Here is a 23,706-nt window from a genome sequence, read left to right as displayed (position 1 = left end):
ATTGACAGTTTAAAATAAACATCTGTTAACAGACATTAAATTGTAGTATGTTTTATATTATAAAGATTAATCATTTATTTATTATTTGACAATTTCTACTAAATGTATTCTTTAGTACTGACTGGTTGCAAACCTTACTAATGGTTCTTTAATTACTGCTGCACTTCTGTCCTGATTTCTACACATGTATTTATAACTGCCATAATGATGGAACAGAAAACATCCATTTTTCTCCAAAATAGAAGAGAGAATGTTAATATTATAATTGTTTAATACTCATGACCTCCTTTTATCTAGAGATACACTCTCATGGACTGTGCTCTACTGTATTCTTGCTCCTCTTCAGCTGTAGAAATAAGAAGGAAAGGGAATGCATAGTTGTTTATCTATGCTATGCTATATCTGTATATATAGCTGATGGGTACATTCTCCCCTTGTTTTAAGATCATTTTCTAGCACATCTGCTATAATAGATGCCTAACTTAACACATCTATTATAGCACATCTGCTATAATAGATGCCTAACTTAACTGGCCTTGCTGGCTCAATGCAAACTGGTAGTAGGAATGACTGTCATGCTCCTATGATAAATTTTCAGTTGCTTTCTTAAGTTATGTTTTTTTTTCTTGTACAAAAAAGTATTACAACAGGTATTCAGAATGTCTGACTTGATACATTCAGTGGCACCAGTGCCAGAGTGGTTGTTGAGGGGTGGGAGAAAGGGTAGCTATTGCTGTATTCATCTATATGGCAAAGTTATGTTTCTGTAAAGCCTGCTTTATTAAATGATAAGCTATACCTGAGCAGTCTAATCTGTAATGTGCTCTGTAATACTTACCTGTGTTTATGTGAATTATATATTTCCATTACTTTTATAGCATACAATTATTAGTTAATGGCAACATCAGGTAAGCACTGCAGGATCACATATCACAGATCCAATGTATGCAGGTTATACACTTGCTGTTTTGGCCCCCATCCTTACTATACCTTGGCTGTGGTGGCTAATTATTGTCAGTCATTTGGTATGTGTATCAGCTATTCTGGAAATAACCAAGAATCTTTACCAGAAGTTGTAACATATATATGTTTTACCCCAGCAGGTGATTTCCAACTAACACTAGGCAGTATAAAGAAATTTAATCTCCATTCAGTTAGCATGGTCTACTATGGTCAACATACCTTAAAATTCTTAATCGGTAAAAAGCATTTGCAGTGACTTGAAAATATCTATATCTATATAGAAAGACATATATACTTCAATACATCCAGTTACACATGTAGACATAATTACATATATATGACACACACACAATTCAATACATCCAGTTACACATGTAGACATAATTACATATATATGACACATACACACACACACACACACACACACACACATATATATATATATATATATATATGTATGTATGTATACATGTATATATATATATATATATATATATATATATATATATGACATGTATATATTTACTTAAAAAATTACGCCAATATACATACAAAATTGTTCTTATCTTTACATGTTTAGTATCCTTATATGTTATACAGAAGAACTCACTATAGAACTCTCGCCCTCTGTCTTGGACCTATAAAATCCACAAAACTGCTAGCACAACAGATGAAGTTGACAGCAAAATGGTTGGTTCCCCCCACCTTCTCAGGCTGTTGTACATATGCCTGCAGTGATGCCGGACAGGTGCTCCTACCAACTCTAGCCATTTGTCCACTTTCTTCCATTCTGAGCCAGCAGTTGCCAGCTCCAACTTCTGTTGGTAAACTCCTGGAGCAGATAGAGCAGGATCTTCGCTTTTTTATCCAACCAGGTTGGGACTTGACTCTGGGCTTTAACAGAAGCTGTCCTTTATAAAGTCCCAGAACAACAATGGAGTTTGTAAACCTGATTATAGGGAAAAAGGGTGTGAAACATACCCTCTGAGTTGTGGCATTACCATGCCAAAGACAGTAAAGCACCCGCACATACGGCAAGTGCGTTGCTCAAACCAATAGAACCAAAGCAAAAAAAGAGAGCCAGCATAAATCCTGTTGGAAAATAAGTGTATTAAAAAAATACACATAATATACACCATAACAACAGACTGCATATACATATGCAAAAAAACAAATTACACAGATTGGTTTTGGCTAAACAGCCTTCCTCGGTGTAACAAAAATAATAAAGACCATTGCATTCAAAAGCAGCCCATAAATATATAGGCGTACAATTAGGACAGAGACCAATGAAAATAATACACAAATTAGATAATCAAAACTGTTCATTTAAACCTGGAGGAAAAAGCTCGCCCAGTTTGACAATCCACTTTTTTCTTTGATATCCAAAACTTGATGTAAACCAGCTAGATCATTGTTTTTATGCACAATACAATCAATAATAGTAAATTTAAATGAACCAGTCTGATGATTAGAAATATGCTTATATAGTGCACTAGTTTGCTTATGTATCCTAATATCACTCAAGTGGTCACTAATTCTAAGCCTGAAAGGCCTAGAAGTTTGTCCCACATAAAAAGCTTGACAAGAGCAACTAGCCAAGTAAATAATCCAAGTTGAGCTGCAATTGCCAAAAAAATCCATGTCATAAACATTTAAAGTGTTTTTACTAGAAAAACAAGTGGTTTTATATATGGGTGAACAACTTCAGCAATGACCACACGGATGACAACCTACTAACTTCTGCCCAGTGATGGTTCTTTGTGTCAATATTTTATTTTGCCAAGCCCTTTTATAATGGCTAAACAAAGACCCCAAGGATCTGCCCCTACGAAAAGAAAAAGAATATTTATCATCCAAGATGTCCATAAAGGTACCCCCCCCCCAAAATGTTCCAAGTGTCTGGAGATAATATCCATAAAGGATTTGGTATTTTTGCCATAAGTAGTAACTAGCCTAGTCTGTGACCCCTGAGCAGAAGCCCATTCCTTATATCTTAATAATTCAGATCTATCCTGTGATTCCACATCCTTGGGGGCTTTGTTTAGCCATTATAGAAGGGCTCAGCAAGATAAAATATTGACACAAAGGACCATCACGGGGCAGAAGTTAGTAGGTTGTCATCCGTGGGGTCATTGGCAATGAAGACTCCCATAAAATGCACACTTTTATTGTAACAAAAAAACAAAAGAATAAGCGCTTTCAGCCAGCTTAACTGGCCTTCATCAGATTCATCTGAAACAACTCTCAATTTTATACATATATATATATATATATATATATATATGTATGGTACAGCCACAGGAAATGAGCTTAACTGATCAATTAAAACAATTAAAAACTTTTTTAACGTGTTTAAATGTTAAAATGTTAAAAAATGATGTTTGTAAACCTTTGTGTGTTATAAAATATATATATGCATACATATATATATATATATATATATATATATATATATATATATATAACAGTTCATATGGTGGAAAGTTCATTTGGTCGACAGTTCATTTGATCGACAAGCATTTTAGGTGGGGGGCTTCAACCCCCACACCCCCCGATGTGAGGTAACTATATATATCAACTCCAGGGTTGCACAACATTGGGGAAGGCAAATTTGCTTGTCGACCAAATGAACTGTATCATATGAACTGATATATATATATATATATATATATATATATATATATATATATATATATGTGTATATATATATATGTAATTGACTCATAAGTATCAAATACACCATACAATCAATTCACACTCAATACAAGTCAAGAAATAAATCAATTAAATGAATTAATTAAATAAAATATACATAAAATACACTGCAAAACCGTAAAATAGTTCATGTTCTTGCTTTTAAAATAGGTTTCAGTGATATGTAATCATTTATTCCAGGGGGATTGGATGCATTTAATTTGATTTGCCATATAACTTCTTTTTCTTCCAATATGAGATTTTCATCACCGCCCCTAGGATTAAAGTGTACTTTCTCAAGTATGGCAAAACAAAAGGTGTGGTTAGAATTATTAGATTGTATGTGTCTAAATAAGGCATTCTTTGTGTTTTCTTTTTTGATATTATATATATGTTCGTAAATTCTGTTTTTTAGATGCCTATCCATCTTCCCAACATAAAATGCTGGGCAGGCCATGCACTTGGCCAAATAAACCACACTTTTAGTGTTACAATTTCCTGTCTGGAAGTCAATTGTATTTTTGCATAAATTATGCAAAATATTGCGATTCCCCTCATATATATAAGTACACTGGTTGCTAGCTCCACATTTTGTGGTTCCTCTAGGTACTTTCTTGGTCCTACCACTTTTATAATTTTCCAGTTGGAATTTTATATTCCTACCAGTCTTATAACCAAACCTAGGCTGATAACCTAGACTATTGTAGACTTCAGTATTACCTCTAAGAACATTCCAATTCTTGTCTATAATGTTTTTTACAATAGGTGCTTGTGTATTATACTTTAAAATCATAGCTCGTGAGAAAATAGGTATTTTTCTCATTATTTCTTTTGTCTATTTGCTTAGAAGCTGCACCTAACAGAGGTTTATATAGTGTCTCCCAGTGTGATAAGACATACTCAATAGTATCTTCAACTAATTCAAGCAGGGTAACCTCTTTCTAAGAACATTCTACCAATATAATTGAGTTCTTGTGCAACATCTTGTTGGTTAGAAGTCATCCTGGCTGCCCTAATACATTGCCCTTTTAAAATACTTTTTTTCTGTGAAAAAGGGTGGCAGCTTTGATACTCTAAGTAGGAATGACTAAAAGTGGGCTTGCAATGTATATTTGATTTAAATCCTGATGGTGTATGAGAAATGTAAGTGTCAAAATATGGCAACCCGGTTTCATTAAATGAATGTGTAAATTTAAAATAGGGACAAATACTATTTAAATATCCAACAAAATTGTGAATAACGTCCTTTTCCCAATTCCATAAAATAAATACATCATCCAAGAAACGTACATAGAGAGTAAAATATTGTCTAAATTCGCTATTGAAAATATATCTATTCTCCCATTCTGTGAGCACAAGGTTGGCAAATATGGGGGCACATGACACCCCCATAGCTACCCCCTTTAATTGCCTGTAGTATTTACCTTCGAAATATATGAGATTGTTTTCTAGAACAATACTCATCAATTTCAGTAGTAAAAGAATTTTGTCATTATTTAAATTCGAATATTGTGCCATGGAAGTGTGAAAAAATTCTAAACTTTCTTCTTTGGATATAGAATTAAATAAATCCACCTCATCTATGCTCACAAAAATCAAACTCCTATCCCAAAAGTCTTGTTTCAACCGACTCAGAAAGTCCCACAAATCAACAAGAAAATGTGGGATGTTATTATAAACAGGTTTTAACCAGTTGTCAATTAAAACTCCAATCTGGTAAGTTTTAGACGTGCTTCCTGAAACTATTGGTCAAAGGGGAGGATTAATGTAGTCTTTATGTACTTTAGGTACTCCAAACATGGTTGCTAATAAAGGGGAGTTAACTTTAATAAATTCATAAATCTCTCTAGTAATCCTTCCTTCTAGTAGAAACTCTTCTAACCAAGAATCTATTCGTCTGTGAGCTATATTAATTTTGTTAATACTAATAGTCTCATAGACATCAAGGTTATTCAAAATGTCATACATCTTTTCAATATACCTACATTGATCAAAAAGCACAACACCCCCTCCTTTGTCCAGTTTCATAACTCGAATAGTATTGTCTTGACAAAGTTTATGAAACAATTCCCATTCTGCTTTACTAAGGTTGTATTCCCTCTCTTTCATTCTGGATGTGTATGCATACATCCTATAGATGTCTTCAATAGTTACACTTTCAAAATTAGCAAGAATGGGTAATAAAGGGGGTTTGAAAGTGCTCTTTCTTTTTAATTTACTAAACTCAAAATCTTGGTTCTTATCTTGTATTCAAATATGTAGTCATTAATTTTTACTGTCTTTTCTGATAGTTGGCTTGGGGTAGCTTGTAACATTTGGTTTTGTCCCAACCCTTCAGTCCCTTCTGCCCTGAATCCCATTTTTCCCCCTATTTTTCCAATTGTTCTAGTTTTGGCCCTTCTTAAAAAAAAACTTTTTTCAATGTTTTTATGTTGTTCATTTCTCTGGAAGCCCTTCCCATCTTCATTTTTTCTTTCACTAAATTCATAAGTACTAAACCTTTGATTTATACTGGAATTCTCTATTGATTTAGATGTATTCCATATATAAACATTTTGCTCATTATATTGTTTTATGTCTCTGTATTTTCCTTTCCTTTCTCTTAAAAATAACTGTGGCATTTTTCTTAACAATAGCAAACTGTTTGTCATAAAAATTTTTCTATTTATCGAAGACCAAGCCTTCAGTAATCTCAAGATTCAATTTCTCAACATCAACCATGAATCTACTAATTTTAACATCATTGTGCTTTATCAGCAAGCACATGAAATTAAAACCAAATTCATCAAACAAAAGATTAAAATCATTCATCACTTCTTCACAAATATTAACCCCCATCGGCTCCTTGAAAATTCTAGGCCCCTGGGGTACTATTTTTAAATTAATGCATTTTTCAAAGTATGCATTATCAATTTGTAAACATTTTATAATGTTAATTTTCCTTTCCATAAACAAAATTTTATCTTTAAGAGATCCATATGTGTCTCCAAAAAATGTCATTTGTGTTAGAATTGTCATTGTATGGCTCCGTGTTATCCCCAAAAACATATCCTGACTTCAAAAAGTCTTCTAGTCACGTAACTGCATCAGCAGCAGGAAATTTAACAGTGCTCTTGTTTCTATTATCAAAAACAATAGTGCTCGTACCTGATGCTGCTTGAACATTAGCGGAATTGTTAACGACTGAAGTGTAGGTACGCTGAGGATGGAAGCATTTAGGTTTAGCTCCACACTGTACATGATTCTCACAGGACTGCAAACCTTCAAGGGAAACAGAACTGTTAGTGGGGCCTAGAGTACCTCCATTAGCGTTCTGAACGCTAAAGTGTTTGATGTTAGCTTCACGCGTTTGTGCTTCACTCTCTCCCTTTGCTGGTGACATCATCTCCAAGGGGGTTGAGTTAGATATGCCCCGTGGCTGGTTCATCAAGTCAATCAGTTGAGTCAGTTCGCCTTTTACAATCTGCAATTCTGAATGCAGACTGTTAATTTCATTCCTCTGTACAGGCAAAAAAAGTGCTGGGATCTCATCTAGGGAATCCATGCTCCAAAAGCCTCACTAGAAAGGCAACAAGTAAAAAATACGATAAAAACAGCGACCAAATACAAATTTAACAGGCAGAAGAAGCTCAAAGTCCTAGACAATGAAGACTCCCATAAAATGCACACTTTTATTGTAACAAAAAATCAAAAGAACAAGCGCTTTCAGCCAGCTTAACTGGCCTTCATCAGATTAATCTGAAACAACTGTCAATTATACATGTGTGTATATATATATATATATATATATATATATATATATGTATATGGTACAGCCACAAGAAATTAGCTTAATTGATCAATTAAAACAATTTAAAACTTTTTTAACGTGTTTAAATGTTAAAATGTTAAAAAATTATGTTTTTAAACCTTTGTATGTTATAAAATGTATATATGCATACATATGTAATCAACGCTTAAGTATCAAATACACCATACAATCAATTCACACTCAATACAAGTCAAGAAATAAATCAGTTAAATGAATTAATTAAATAAAATATACATAAAATGCACTACAAAACCATAAAATAGTTCATGTTCTTGCTTTTAAAATAGGTTTTAATGATATGTAATCATTTATTACAGGGGGGTTGGATGCATTTAATTTGATTTGCCATATAACTTCTTTTTCTTCCAATATGAGTTTTTCATCACCGCCCCTACGATTAAAGTATACTTTCTCAAGTATGGTAAAAGAAAATGTGTGGTTAGAATTATTAGACTGTATGTGTCTAAACAAGGCATTGTTTGTGTTTTCTTTTTTGATATTATATATATGTTCGTAAATTCTGTTTTTTAGATGCCTATCCGTCTTCCCAACATAAAATGCTAGGCAGGCCATACACCTGGCCAAATAAACCACACTTTTAGTGTTACAGTTTCCTGTCTGGAAATCAATTTTATTTTTACATAAATTATGCAAAATAATGCTATTACCCTCATATATACACATATATACATATATAAGTACACTGGTTGCAAGCTCCACATTTTGTGGTTCCTCTAGGTACTTTCTTGGTCCTATCACGTTTATAATTTTCCAGTTGGAATTTTATATTCCTACCAGTCTTATAAACAAACCTAGGCTGATAACCTAGACTATTGTAGACTTCAGTATTACCTCTAAGAACATTCCAATTCCTGTCTATAATGTTTTTACAATAGGTCCTTGTGTGTTATACTTTAAAATCATAGCTCATGAGAAGTCAGTATATTTTTCATTATTTCTTTTGTCCATTTGCTTAGAAATGGCACCTAACAGAGGTTTATATAGTGTCTCCCAGTGTGATAAGACATACAGAATAGTATCTTCAACTAATTTAACAGGGTAACCTCTTTCTAAGAACATTCTACCAATAAAATTGAGTTATTGTGCAACATCTTGTTGGTTAGAAGTCATTCTGGCTGCCCTAATACATTGCCCTTTTAAAATACTTTTTTTCTGTGAAAAAGGGTGACAGCTTTGATACTCTAAGTAGGAATTACTAAAAGTGGGCTTGCGATGTATATTTGATTTAAATCCTGAATGTTTGAGAAATGTAAGTGTCCAAATATGGCAAGCCAGTTTCACTAAATGAATGTGTAAATTTAAAATAGGGACAAATACTATTTAAATATCCAACAAAATTGTGAATAACTCCTTTTCCCCATTCCATAAAATAAATACATCATCCAAGAAACGTACATAGAGAGTAAAATATTGTCTAAATTCACCATTGAAAACATATCTATTCTCCCATTCTGTGAGCACAAAGATGACAAATATGGGGGCACATGACACCCCCATAGCTACTCCCTTTAATTTTGTTTCTACCTTCCATATGGTTCTTACTGATGTTATATTAGAATTTAAATTGTTCATCAGGAAGCTCAACTTAACCATGTTTTTTAAGGATAAGAACCAAGATTATGAGTTTAGTAAATTAAAAAGAAAGAGCACTTTCAACCCCCTTTTATTACCCATTCTTGCTAATTTTTAAAGGGTAACTATTGAAGACATCTATAGAATGTATGCATACACATCCAGAATGAAAGAGAGGGAATACAACCTTAGTAAAGCAGAATGGGAATTGTTTCATAAACTTTGTCAAGGCAATACTATTCGAGTTATGAAACCGGACAAAGGAGGGGGTGTTGTGCTTTTTGATCAATGTAGGTATATTGAAAAGATGTATGACATTTTGAATAACCCTGATGTCTATGAGACTATTAGTATTAACGAAATTAATATAGCTCACAGACAAATAGATTCTTGGTTAGAAGAGTTTCTACTGAAAGGAAGGATTACTAGAGAGATTTATGAATTTATTAAAGTTAATTCTGATTTATTAGCAACCATGTTCGGAGTACCTAAAGTACATAAAGACTATATTAATCCTCCCCTTTGACCAATAGTTTCAGGAAGCAAGTCTAAAACTTACCAGATTGTAGTTTTAATTGACAACTGGTTAAAACCTGTTTATAATAACATCCCACATTTACTTGTTGATTTGTGGGACTTTCTGAGGCAGTTGAAACAAGACTTTTGGGATAGGAGTTTGATTTTTGTGAGCATAGATGTGGTGGATTTATTTAATTCTATACCCAAAGAAGAAGGTTTAGAATTTTTTCATGCTTCCATGACACAATATTCGAATTTAAATAATGACAAAATTATTTTACTATTGGAATTGATGAGTATTGTTCTAGAAAACAATCTCATATATTTTGAAGGTGAATACTACAGGCAATTAAAGGGAGTAGCTATGGGGGTGTCATGTGCCCTCATATTTGCCAACCTTGTGCTCACAGAATGGGAGAATAGATATGTTTTCAATGGTGAATTTAGACAATATTTTACTCTCTATGTATGTTTCTTGGATGATGTATTTATTTTATGGAATGGGGAAAAGGACGTTATTCACAATTTTGTTGGATATTTAAATAGTATTTGTCCCTATTTTAAATTTACACATTAATTTAGTGAAACTGGCTTGCCATATTTGGACACTTACATTTCTCACATACCATCAGGATTTAAATCAAATATACATCGCAAGCCCACTTTTAGTAATTCCTACTTAGAGTATCAAAGCTGCCACCCTTTTTCACAGAAAAATAGTATTTTAAAAGGGCAATGTATTAGGGCAGCCAGGATGACTTCTAACCAACAAGATGTTGCACAAGAACACAATTTTATTGGTAGAATGTTCTTAGAAAGAGGTTACCCTGTTGAATTAGTTGAAGATACTATTGAGTATGTCTTATCACACTGGGGGACACTATATAAACCTCTGTTAGATGCAGCTTCTAAGCAAATAGACAAAAGAAATAATGAGAAAAATACTGATTTCTTATGAGCTATGATTTTAAAGTATAATACACAAGCACCTATTGTAAAAACATTATAGACAAGAATTGGAATGTTCTTAGAGGTAATACTGAAGTCTACAATAGTCTAGGTTATCAGCCTAGGTTTGTTTATAAGACTGGTAGGAATATAAAATTCCAGCTGGAAAATTATAAAAGTGATAGGACCAAGAAAGTACCCAGAGGAACCACAAAATGTGGAGCTTGCAACCAGTGTACTTATATATATATGAGGGTAATAGCATTATTTTGCATAATTTATGTAAAAATAAAATTGATTTCCAGACAGGAAATTGTAACACTAAAAGTGTGGTTTATTTGGCCAAGTGTATGGCCTGCCCAGCATTTTATGTTGGGAAGATGTTTAGGCATCTAAAAAACAGAATTTACGAACGTATATATATAATTTCAAAAATGAAAACACAAAGAATCCCTTGTTTAGACACATACAATCTAATAATTCTAACCACACTTGTTGTTTTGCCATACTTGAGAAAGTACACTTTAATCCTAGGGTCGGTGATGAAAAACTCATATTGGAAGAAAAAGAAGTTATATGGCAAATCAAATTAAATGCATCCAATCCCCCTGGAATAAATGATTACATATCATTGAAACCTATTTTAAAAGCAAGAACATGAACTATTTTACGGTTTTGTAGTGTATTTTATGTATATTTTATTTAATTAATTCATTTAACTGATTTATTTCTTGACTTGTACTGAGTGTGAATTGATTGTATGGTGTATTTGATACTTATGCGTCGATTACATATATATGTATGCATATATACATTTTATAACATACAAAGGTTTACAAACATAATTTTTTAACATTTTAACATTTAAACACGTTAAAAAAGTTTTTAATTGTTTTAATTGATCAAGTTAAGCTCATTTCCTGTGGCTGTACCATATATATACATATAATTGAGAGTTGTTTCAGATGAATCTGATGAAGGCCAGCTAAGCTAGCTGAAAGCACTTATTCTTTTGTTTTTTTGTTACAATAAAAGTGTGCATTTTATGGGAGTCTTCATTGCCTAGGACTTCGAGTTTCTTCAGCCTGTTACATTTGTATTTGGTCGCTGTTTTTATCGTATTTTTTATCCCTGTGGTCATTGCTCAAGTTGTTCACACATATATAAAACCACTTGTTTTTCTAGTAAAAACACTTCAAATGTTTATGACATGGATTTTTTGGCAATTGCAGCTCAACTTGGGTTATTTACTTGGCTAGTTGCTCTTGTCAAGCTTTTTATGTGGGGCAAACTTCTAGGCCTTGCAGGCTTAGAATTAGTGAACACTTGAGTGATATTAGGATACATAAGCAAACTAGTGCTCTATATAAGCATATTTGTAATCATCGGACTGGTTCATTTAAATTTACTATTATTGATTGTACTGTGCATAAAAACAATGCTCTAGCTGGTTTACATCAAGTTTTGGATATCAAAGAAAAAAGTGGATTGTCAAACTGGGCGGGCTTTTTCCTCCAGGTTTAAATGAACAGTTTTAATTATTTAATTTGTGTATTATTTTTATTGGTCTCTGTCCTAATTGTACGCCTGTATATTTATGGGCTGCTTTTGAATGCAATGGTCTTTATTATTTTTGTTACACTGAGGAAGGCTGTTTAGCTGAAACCACCGGTCTGTGTAATTTGTTTTTTTGCATATGTATATGCAGTCTGTTATTATGGTATATATTATGTGTATTTTTTAATACACTTATTTTCCAACAGGATTTGTACTGGCTCTCTTTTTTTGGTTTGATTACCATGTCAACCCATATAACCATATAGGGGTAGTACCTATATGGAAGTGAGAGCAATGTGTGAAGTTTGGTTTACCAATTGGACTGCTGCAGTCACATGGACTTCTGCCTTTGGCTTTCATTGCCATTATTTCAATTGTTGCTTACATGGATACGTTTCTGCAGTATAATACCGACTTCCATTGCCATTGTTGCATTTGTTGCGTACATGGATACGTTTCTGCAGTATAATATCACATTTCATTGTCATTGTTTCATTTATTGCGTATATGGATAGGTTTCTGCAGTACAATACCTGGGCATGGGGTGGAGGAGTGCCATGCATCTACTCAAAAAGGAGAAATATTTTTCTTCTTTTTATTGTTATCAAAATACTAGTACTATCACTGGTGGAAACTTTGTAATGTAGCCTGTGGAGATGTTACAGCAGTTCACTAATAAACATTTTTATTTTTTTTCCCTTTAATTTCAAGTAGAGGGAGGAACTGTTTTGAAAACTGTTGTATGGGTATTGTGCATGCAGTACTACCATGACAGGATATATGCCTACTGATTATTACAACACTGCATAAATGTAAAGGTATAGCACAGTCTACTGTTCTTGACAACTGCTGTAAGCTGACAGACGTTCCTGCACTCAGAGCCCATCAGCACATCATGTCCATAAAAAGTGGAAGTAATTTCACACCTATTGAAATAGATCTACCCTTGTGCAATGATACTATTCATAGAGCTTAGCCCACCTCAGCCACAGTTACATGCTAACTTCATAATTCAGCCCCAATCTATTCCACTGTTGTACTAAGCAGCATTTCTCACTGACAGCCTAGATAAAGCACAAACAATTTAAAAGAAGGAAGGAATAGTCAGAGTTTAGTAGAAAAACAGACAGATTGATACAATTTATTAAGATCTTCTGGAGAGAAGTATATATTTACTAGTAATGTATGAAAGTGTAAGGGTGTAAGGTGCCATTTGATATTAATATATATATATATATATATATATATATATATATATATATATATATATATATATATATATATATGTGTATTTATTTGTACTTTTGTGGCCTTCCTTTACTTTCATTAATAAGGGTTACAGACAAATAGGGCAGCAGCATAAAATGAATTGGAAAGTTATAGTAAAACAACATAGATAATTACAGGTTGCAGTGAGTTACTGAGGACAATTAAAATAGTACACCTTTATAAAATCGGCTGCTAAACTGTTGTACTTTAATATCATGTGTGTGTGTGAGTTTAATTGTGGGCCAGAATTAATGCTTTCAGGTTACAACATGCTGCAGCAAAAGGGATCACAACACTGGAGAGACAACTTAAGTCCTAAGAGAAGCACATCCTAATGGCTGCTCTCAGGACATATGGGAGACATCCATTTGGGAGACAGGGGCCAAGTCAGACAGAGATTGGGCTAGAGCATGGAATCAGGAGGTGGTGGTTGGCATCAATGTTGCAGAAAGAAGAAACCACAAATTGGCACTGTGTAGGAAAGGAGAAAATGACCTAATGGTACATGCAAGGGCCAAAGCTGGACATAGCAGCATTGGTAGTAGCCCTTCCACACTCCAACCATTAACATCTGATGAGTAGTATCTTTTCTTCATAAGGGGTGATGACTATGATGCATCATCAATGCCACACGAATAATCAGAGGTGGTGTGGACACCAAGTATTTTCAGACAGCTGTAGCAGCCACAGTCTCACATTACATTTTCCATCACCAGATGCCCCATCTACAACAGGCCTGCAAGAAAGTTTACACTGTTTGCATGGCAAGTGTCCATATCATCTGTTTATGCATAAATAATTTTTTGTTCTCAAAGGTCTCCGCATATCATCACATATTTTTTCACAGGCTTAGTACCAACACAAACACTATGTCAGCACAACAGACTGAAGTTGAGAGCAAAATGGTTGTTGACAATGATGCCATAACCCTCATATGCATAATACAGCTTAAGATCAGTGGCACACAGCCACAAAGTGTGCTAGTAGGACCTTCCACTTGACAGCATGTACATAGCTCTATAAGCAAAGACACAGGCTCAGATAATCTACACAATCAACAATGAGGACATAACATTGCAAGTGTAAGAGAAAAGGACACCATGTAGCTCAACACCATTCTGTTATGAGCAGCAAGAATACCTTCAGGAAGATGCTACCATTTCAGAGTGAGCAGTACCCACTGCAACACATGTGTGAGGGTGTTCCAGATAAAGGCATATCTCACAACTAGCTCTGAAGAAATGCAAGGCCTTGGCTGCCCAGCAGCAGATGTACCATGACATTGTTCAGGAACAGGCTGCTGTCACAGAGAGTCAAGTAGAGATGTATAGAATATTGCAGGATATATGTGAAGATTTTCATCACTATATTGGAATGGGCACCGGGGACAATACCATGATGTTCCTCATGTTAAGTATGATGGCAGACAGAGTGTCCATGTCCACCTCCATGCACACACTACTAAAAACATACCAGACCCACATAGAAAGTACAGCTGGATGTGGACAGGGGACTGCCAGCACAAGTGGGTGCAAAATAGGTTGCACCCCACGTGATTCTCAAAGTAGTACTACAAGGAGTATGGGTAACAAAACACATAAGAACAAAGCAGGCAGGATTTTTCCACCTTCTGCAACACATGGCAGAACCTCACACTCAAAGTCTTTGTCCCACAGCACTGTCAGACCAGTGTTTAGAAGTTTCACCACATACAGTAGGTCATGGCATTACAGTAACTCTGCATCAAGCTGTCATGCTAGCACATGCTCATAATCACTAGGACCATCACCCACTCTAAGATTAGGGGAAATTGTAGGTGACATCTTAGGTGTATAATTCCACTGTAAACCACAGGGAGAAACTCATACAACCTTTACTTTCAGGTATGGATAGAAATATGTAACTACTTACAACATGTGAAAAACAGTGATGATACCGTGTAAAAGGAAAAAAAAAAAGATTGGGGGGGGGTATTTGGTTCTGCTAAGTATTACTTAAAGTATTATTTTGTGAGTACTGTAGGGGGATGTACAAGCAGGCCCATGCAACTGCTACTGTGATAAATCCGGACCAGTGAAACTAGCACTGCTGCCACTTCACCCTCAGCACTGCAGAAATAATGACTATTTACTAGTTCAGAGAATACACAGAGCTAATTAATCTGATGTGCAGTGTCACTTGAGCAAGCACCACACAGCAATGTCCAGTGTTATGCATGTAGGACATCTTATAAATGAGGTTGAAATCAACGTTCATTAAAGTAAAATAATAGCACTCACCCATTAGTCACTTTGCAAGCCAATGAATAACTTCAGTGTTCTATCTGAAAGACAGTAAAATGTCAGAGCTGAACACACAAGAAAGATAACATACAACTTTTCTGTCAGAAAACAGAGAGATATTCAAAATCTTTCAAGTAAAAAAATTCTCCTCTCCATGCCACAATACATTAATTTATGTCACTACTTGCAATGCTCCTGCTCCATCCCTGCTACATCCAAAAAGTACTTTTGAATAATGTTATACTAGTGTAATACTTAAATAAGTGCTTTTTCCTTCTCCACTTTTCCTTGTGCCTTTGCCACAAGCCATACAGCTCACAGTTTACAGGCATCAGTGTGGAGGTATGACAAACAAAACACATACAGCAAGAAATAAATTGTGTGAAAAGTAAATCATTTCTTTAAAGAATAATGAAAACTGGCTGACATATGGTAACAGTAGGCCATGCACCACATAGCATAGCATAGCCCACAGCTTTTACTGCATGCATCAATTTTAACCTAGGTACCACTATCTGAATATTATGGCCCATAGTGACAGATTAGATGTCGTGTACCATGTATGCATGTGCTGCATGGGGTCCCATGATACTGCCATTAGCTGGTCACCATCACTATCATGACTGCTGAAAGGAATGATACTGGGAGCTGCATTGCTATCAAGAAGAGATTGTGTACCAAACCAACAATAACCATGTTGTGCAGAATGCAACTCATGGTAAACATCCTGCATGCAGTAACACGATCATACTGAAGGGCACTCCCACACTCATCCAGGCAATAGAAATGGACTTTCAGCATGCCATACACTCAGTGACCATCTGTGTCTGGGTCAGGGCAGTATTAAAGTGTTTCTCACCAGCTCCCCATTGGTTATGGACTTGTGTCATCAGCCAGGGTTCAAGTGGGTAGCCTGTATCACCTGGAAAACAAAAGGGGGAGACATAGCAAACAAAGGGGGGTTTAGTATGAAGCAATACATTTTCCAAATTACACCTACAGAAATTACTATGACTGGAAATGCTTGCACTTACCAGCAAGGTGCCCATGGAGTATCCTACCATGCAGAAAAGGGAGGTAGAGTGAGCTTACATGCTAAATGTGAGAATCATGAGCACTGCCAGGATTCTGGGCCAGCATATTAGTAATGCACTTCCAAGTATCACACACTACCTGGCATTTGATGAAATGGCAGCCCTTCCTGTTCCAGTACCGCTCCCCTGTGGTCCTTATGGGGTCCTAACAGAAACATGGGTGCAATCAATCACACCAAGAGCCTCAGGAAAACATGGCATCCCGTAAAATGCACTTTCATTTTGTCTCAGTCCTGAGAAGACACTGGCTGATAAAAATACTGATCCACACATGCCAAGAGTATGTGGAGGAACTGCTGAGGTATCTTTGAGGCAGAAGGCTGAAAAATACCCAGCACATTCCCAGCTTGTCTCTGGAAGGTCTCCATGGCAGGTATAGTGAAGACTAGACATACCATGGTGTCCACAAGTGTAAGAAGACCATGCAGCCCCCAGTTCTCATCCATGACCTATAAAAACTCTTTAAAGCCCTTACTATATCTACACACTCTAAATCTATCAAGAATTTCTTGGTCAGCAAAGTTAAAATGAGTCAAGCTTTACCTATATCTGCAACTTCTTAGCTGACAAGTGCCTCTAGGTGCCTATAGTTTTGACATGACCAAGACAAACAGCTCACAATGAAAAATAGCCACACTGACAACGAGCATCTTCTCCAACTGCAAAGGAAATAGAAAAAGCACAACTTTGCCTTTTATAAGGTATGTGCGCATGACACACAGGTGCATAAATCGTAAACATGTGGGAAATCATCTCATTTACATAAGTTTGTTGCATAAATTTAAGGTATTCCTTATTTACATCTCATTACTGTCTTGTTTGGATAAGTTTTTGTTAAGCTGACTAAACTGGCTGCACCTCAGCATGCCTGTATTAATCACACCGAAGCCATGCTTTGTCACAGCAAGTGTAAAATCCTGATACACCTCAGCGCAGTAGCAATGAATATCACCCTTTCATTTATCCTCTTTCATGTAAGCTCATTTCTTCTAACATTTGACCAGACTGTACATTATAGAATGCACCTGTGTTTAAAGTCAACACTCTGGTCATTGATTCTGAGCATTTTAGCGCATACTCCAGAACAATTCTCTTGTTTCAAATTTCCTCCATCACATTTGCATTGTATGCATTTTCTCTATACTTACTGTGTACACCTAGAAATCATTTTATAGAATTGTTCAACTACACACATTCACTTCTGTCGCAAAATTGTTTAACACATTTTGCAATCTAGAACAGACCTACATAACATATGGCACTCATGCATAACATATGGCACACAGGAGCTCAGTTAATTTATTTTGTCTGACTTCTGCCTGACCTGAGTACCACTGTGTTTTTACAACTGTTAAAAATTTAAGAGCGGCAGCTGTAAACTACTTCAAAGTTAAATACTTAAGGTTAAATCAAGTAATTAAGATGCAGTAATGAAGAAAAATAAATAAAATAGATTTCTTGTTTCTCATGTTCTATGTCGCTCACATCACACAGTATTCTTTAGTTTTGTAAATGACAATGTAAGTAAGTGATGTGCTTGTAGGAAATAGTGTGAGAGTTCTGATGCAAAGATGCAATCATTTTATAAAACGTTGTGTAACTGAAGAGTCAACAGTTATTCTGTGCCAGAAAACACAGCAAATATTTTAAAACACACCGAATGGTCAGTTTATTTTTCCATTTCTTTCTTTTTTTTTTTTTTTTTTTTTGCACAGTTGTGCAGAAGCAGCAAGCAGCAAGGCAAGGCTAACAAAATTTTTCAGAGATGAGTATCATTGCTTTTTTGTTAGTTGTCTGCTTGATAAGTGTCAACAGACACTGACTTCAGATATTGTTTTTAGTGTTATTTTTCATTCAGACTATGACTGGATTAAGAAATGTGTGTGCTGTGTCATGGGAGGAGTTGTAACTAGTAAATTCCATGTTAAATTATGTTTTTCTTTCTGGCGTTCTGAATACAGAACACATTGCTTTATAAAGGATTAGATGAAAACAGAAGTATCACTGTGGTATGGTTATTCTTTGTTATTGTCAAGTATGCCACTGTCTCCTGATTCAGTTTTTGTAAGGGGCTTCACTCGGTATGTTATTAGGGTTCTATCACTGTGTTATGCTTTTTAACAGCCTGAGTACATAGTTAACTCTTACTTCAGTTTTTGTAATTGAGTTGAACTAAAATATATAGTAAAATAGAACTAGCATTGTACTCAGGGTATGACACTGATTATTTCAGGGTACTCATTGATCTAACGGAAAATGGTGCAAGTATTTGCTCATCCATTCACAGAAAACCAACTGCTATTAATAGCTATTTACATTTTAAGAATACACATTTGGCATATGTTAAAACAATATTATTAAGAAGCAAGCTATTCGCCTTTCTAGGTTGACTCCTAATGATGAGTTTTCTCTACTACACCAGAAAAATTGATTGACCTGCTTTTAGAAGGGAGTTATGATAAAATGCCTGTCACTTGTTTGTGCCACCAGGTAAAATCTGACAGGGCTACAAAGTTCCTGCTAATTCTTAGCAAGAATACTTTAATGTACATTATTTCTAAGGGTGACAGTAACAACAATGAAAATGAATACATTGATGCCTTTGCACTACCGTATTCTAGATCCTTGTAATAGTAAGATAATTTATAGTGGCAACTGAAAGATCATTTTAGGTAATAAGGAATTACCTGAAATTATGGATATGTCCACCATTTTTGTAAGCAAAAGTTCTTCTGATTTGATGGCATTACTAGAACAGGACCGTTTATTGACCAAGCCATTTAAACATATGATTGCATACAAATGTGCATTTTGTAGGATGTGCAGGTTCATTTATGAGGATCATCTATTTGTGTTGCTTCCATGAAAAGATTTATAAGGGACAAAGGGTTGTTCTCCTGCAATTTGAGTGTGATGATTATAGGTTCATAGATTAGTAGTAAGCTAACTGCCCTTGCGAGCCTTTTTTTTTAGCTAGCTTTATATCCCTTGACTCAAAACCTGCACCCTTGTGTTGGTAAACAAACAAACTTGACCATTAGGCCACCCTCCCACATATATGTATAGATATACCTAGCTTTGTGAATAGGTCATTAAATGTCCCTCATAGCAGATGTATGAACACATGATTTCCATCAAGAACAAGACTACTACTAATTCCCTAATTAGGTATAGTACAGTACATGAAAATCTCAAGAAATTTACCTTTTGGGTTCTGGATCATGTACCACGGGATCTGAAGGGGGTATGAAACTGGGAGCTTACTTGACAATAAATAACTGAGCTGGCAAATGCACCTCAGTTCTTGTACAAGTATGGGCATTAATGATAGAACTACTATCAATATTTTATTAAAACTGTAATTTTTAGAATAGGTACATATGTTATTCTGGGACGGCTTTTAAGTGATTTTAACATTTTACTAGTCTTTCTGTCATGTGACTTTAATGGATTTATATTTATATGACTTGGTTTAATCATTCTTCAGCACTGAAGAAATCCAGTTTTGTTTGGGGGGATGAAATCATTCAGGTGTGTGTGAATAAATATGTCTTTGCTTTGAATTCTTGTGTTTATTTTTGCTTTTTTTCAGATGTGTTTTATACACTTCTGTCATGAATTTTGTTGGTTCATAAAGAGATTACAATGTCATTAAAAGTCTGAATACTTCAATGTGATTATTTTTAGGTTCAGAATATTATATCAAGAGTGAAGATTTCATTATGTTGTTACAGATCATCAAGGTATCATTGCAGCTGCTGTACATAGTTATTAACAGTTATTGTTCATAGGTTCATAGGTTCATTGGTTCATACTAGGCTATCTGCCCTGGGGCATTTATAAGCCTAGCCCGATTGTGTTTGGCTTACGCCACCCCTTGATTTGAGTATAATGTGCCCTTTTTAAAGTTTAGTTTACTGTGCCTCTGTCTAATAGTGACACGGAAGTAATCCCCGGGACAAACCTACGATCCCCCATCCACTCATCAAGATTCTTCTTGAAGAGAGTCAGTGAGGTGCTCTGCCTAACATGAATTGGAATTCTATTCCAGAGTGAAGGGAGCCTCTGGGTTATGAATCTGTCCCTCCAGCATGTTCTATTTATTTCTGTGCTGAGGTTCAAGTCCCTCAAGCGTGGCTCTAAGGGATTTAGATTTACTGAGGTGGAGCATGTCCATTAATTCTGGGTTGGACATAGCTTTATATGTCAGGCATAGATCGTCTTGAAGTAGGCGGTATGCAACTGAGTAGAGCTGGAGTTTTTTTAACCGAGCAGCATATGGCATCTGTTTGAGTCCCTTGATCCTCCTGGTGAGGTACTTTTGGGGTCTTTCTAATTGCTGCAGGTGTCGGGTAAGGTACATCCCAAAGGGGGCATTGTATTCTATGATGGGTCTGATGAGGGATGAATAAAGGGGCACGATTACCTCTCTTGATCTAGATGTGAATCCTTTCATGATGAGGTGGGCTATGTAGAAGGTCTTTCTAACCACTTTGGCAATGTGGTTGTCAAAGGAGAGATTGCTATCAACTTGGGTCCCCAGATCCCTAATTACTTTCTCTGTACTTAATGGGTTACCACCTATGTGGTAATTTGTGGGCACATTGTTTTTGCCAAAGGGTATGACTATACATTTTTTGACATTTAGCTTTAGACCATGGCTCTGGCACCAGTTATCCGTCTCTGCGAGACCTTTTTGAAGGATGTTTGTGTCAGCTGGAGAGTCGATTATGGCACCCAGTTTGCAGTCATCTTCGAACTTGGTGAGCCATAGTCCTCCCACATTGGCCTGTACCTCAGAAAAGTAAATACCGAACAAGAGAGGTCCCAGGACAGAACCTTGTGGGATGCCATTTGTGACCGGTTTTGAGTCTGACATGGCTCCAGCAACTCTGACTCTGTGGGTTCTGTCTTTGAGCCAGTTTGCGACCCATCTTGTGACATAGGGGTTTATATTTAGGCTGGATAGCTTATCTATGATGCCTGAGTGGGGTATTGTGTCAAATGCCTTTGCGAGGTCCAGATAGGCTGTGTGGACTACCTTCCCTTCATCTATGGCCTTGGTGACTGTTTTGAAGAAGTCGACCAGGTTCAAAAGGCAGGATCTGCCCTTGACAAAGCCAAATTGGGTAGGATCTAGTGTCTGTAGGTCCCCAATGTCTTTGTTTATGAGTTCCATGATGATCCTCTCCATAGCCTTGCATAGTAGGCTAGTCAGGCTTATGGGGCGATAGTTTCCAGGGTCCGCAGAGGCGCCACCTTTGTAGAGTGGGACCACTGTTGCTGTATGCCATTCTTTGGGCACATATCCTGTAGTGAAGCTGAGATTGTACAGCAGTTTTACTTGAGGGATTAGTTCTTCTTGGAGTTCATGTAGGACGCAACCCAGGACGCCCTCTGGTCCCATGAAAGCAGTGTTTTTTGCTTTGGAGAGGGCGGCCTTCACTGGAGCATCAGAGATGTTTGGGAGGCTGCACTCTGCCGGGATAGATATTTGCTCTTTTGGAGGGGAGGGGGTGGAGAAGTTTGCACTGAACCTGTCTGCCAGGATATTGGCGATGTCTGTGGGTTCAGTGTATTTTTTGTTGTTTAGAATCAACTCAGAACAAGTCTGGGAGTTGCCTCCCAGGTTCCCAACATAACTGAAAAAAGCCTTATGATTGTCTTTAGTGTCCTGTGCAATTTTTCTCTCGAAGCTGGCCTTAGAGGATTTTATGAGGGATCGTAATTTTTTGCTAGTACTGATCAGAGGTGCCTTCCCTTTTAGGGATTTTGCTCTGTCATGTAGTAGCTTCCTTCTTCTGTTGTACAGTTTATTTATGGCTGGGGTCCACCAGACTGGACGCCTGCCTTTGGATGATTGGGTCTTGATTTTGTTTGGGATAGCATGATCCATGCATTCCTGGAGATGTCCGTAGAATGTGTTTATATAGGATTCTGGAGTTTGGGCCATAGTTTCCACTGGCCCTGGGGCCTTGAAGGATTCCACTTCAGTTTTGAGAAGTGTGAAGTTTGCTTTTGAGAAGTTTTTCACTGTGGTTTTCTGGGCTGGGGGTGGGGTCGGGATGTGGATATCCAGTGAAATTAATTTATGGTCTGATCTTACCAATGAGGGATATACTTCTGGTATGGAGCATAGAGTCCCCATGTTGGTAATGATCAGGTCTAGTATGTTGTCCCCTCTTGTGGGAGTGGTGACTAGTTGTTCCATAGCATTTGAGTTTATAAATTCTAGGAACCTTTGGGCTAAAATGCTGGGGCTTGAGTAATGCTCCCAGTCTATGTTTGGGTAGTTGAAGTGACCCAATATAATGGTGTTCGGAGAGATCTTAGTGTTCTCCAATGTTTTCAGGAAAGCCGAGTGGGATTCCTGACTTTGAGATGGTGGTCTGTAGGATGCTATAAACTGAAAAGCAGTCTTGCCCACTGTCAGTTGCACATGGATGGTCTCCGATACTTCGTGCACTGCCACTAACCTGGAGGTGTGGATATCCTTGATAAATATGGAAACCCCCCCCTCCTTTTGTGGTTCGGTCCGGGTTTTGGGGCCGAAAAGCATGATATGAGGTATAACCTGGTAGTGCTGGGGTGCTCTCTGGAGCCTTGAACCAGGTTTCTGTCACTGCACAGATATCGATGTTCTCCATACTGAGGAGAGCTTTGAGTGCATGCATCTTGAGGTTAAGACTTCTGGCGTTTAGCAGCATTACCCTTAGTTTCTTGTTCTTTGTGCTGTCTATGGAGGTGGGTTTGACTTTTCAGCCTTGCCTAAAAAAGGCACTATGGGGGTGGCAAGAGCCTTTGCCAATATCCGAAAGCCCAGGGGTGACAGGTGCAAGCTGTCCATAGCGAAGCAACGTGACTTGTCGAGCATGTCATCCCAGGGTGACAGACACTGGATCCCCTTTGAATGACACCAAAATTTTAGCCAATTGTTAAAATCGATCATTTTGTCTTTATACTGTGGCATCAT

The sequence above is a fragment of the Protopterus annectens genome, chromosome 3.part0 (assembly GCF_019279795.1).
Source record: "Protopterus annectens isolate FY-2018-M chromosome 3.part0, PAN1.0, whole genome shotgun sequence".
Lineage (NCBI taxonomy): Eukaryota > Metazoa > Chordata > Ceratodontiformes > Protopteridae > Protopterus > Protopterus annectens.
Note: the sequence above shows the minus strand (reverse complement) of the source record.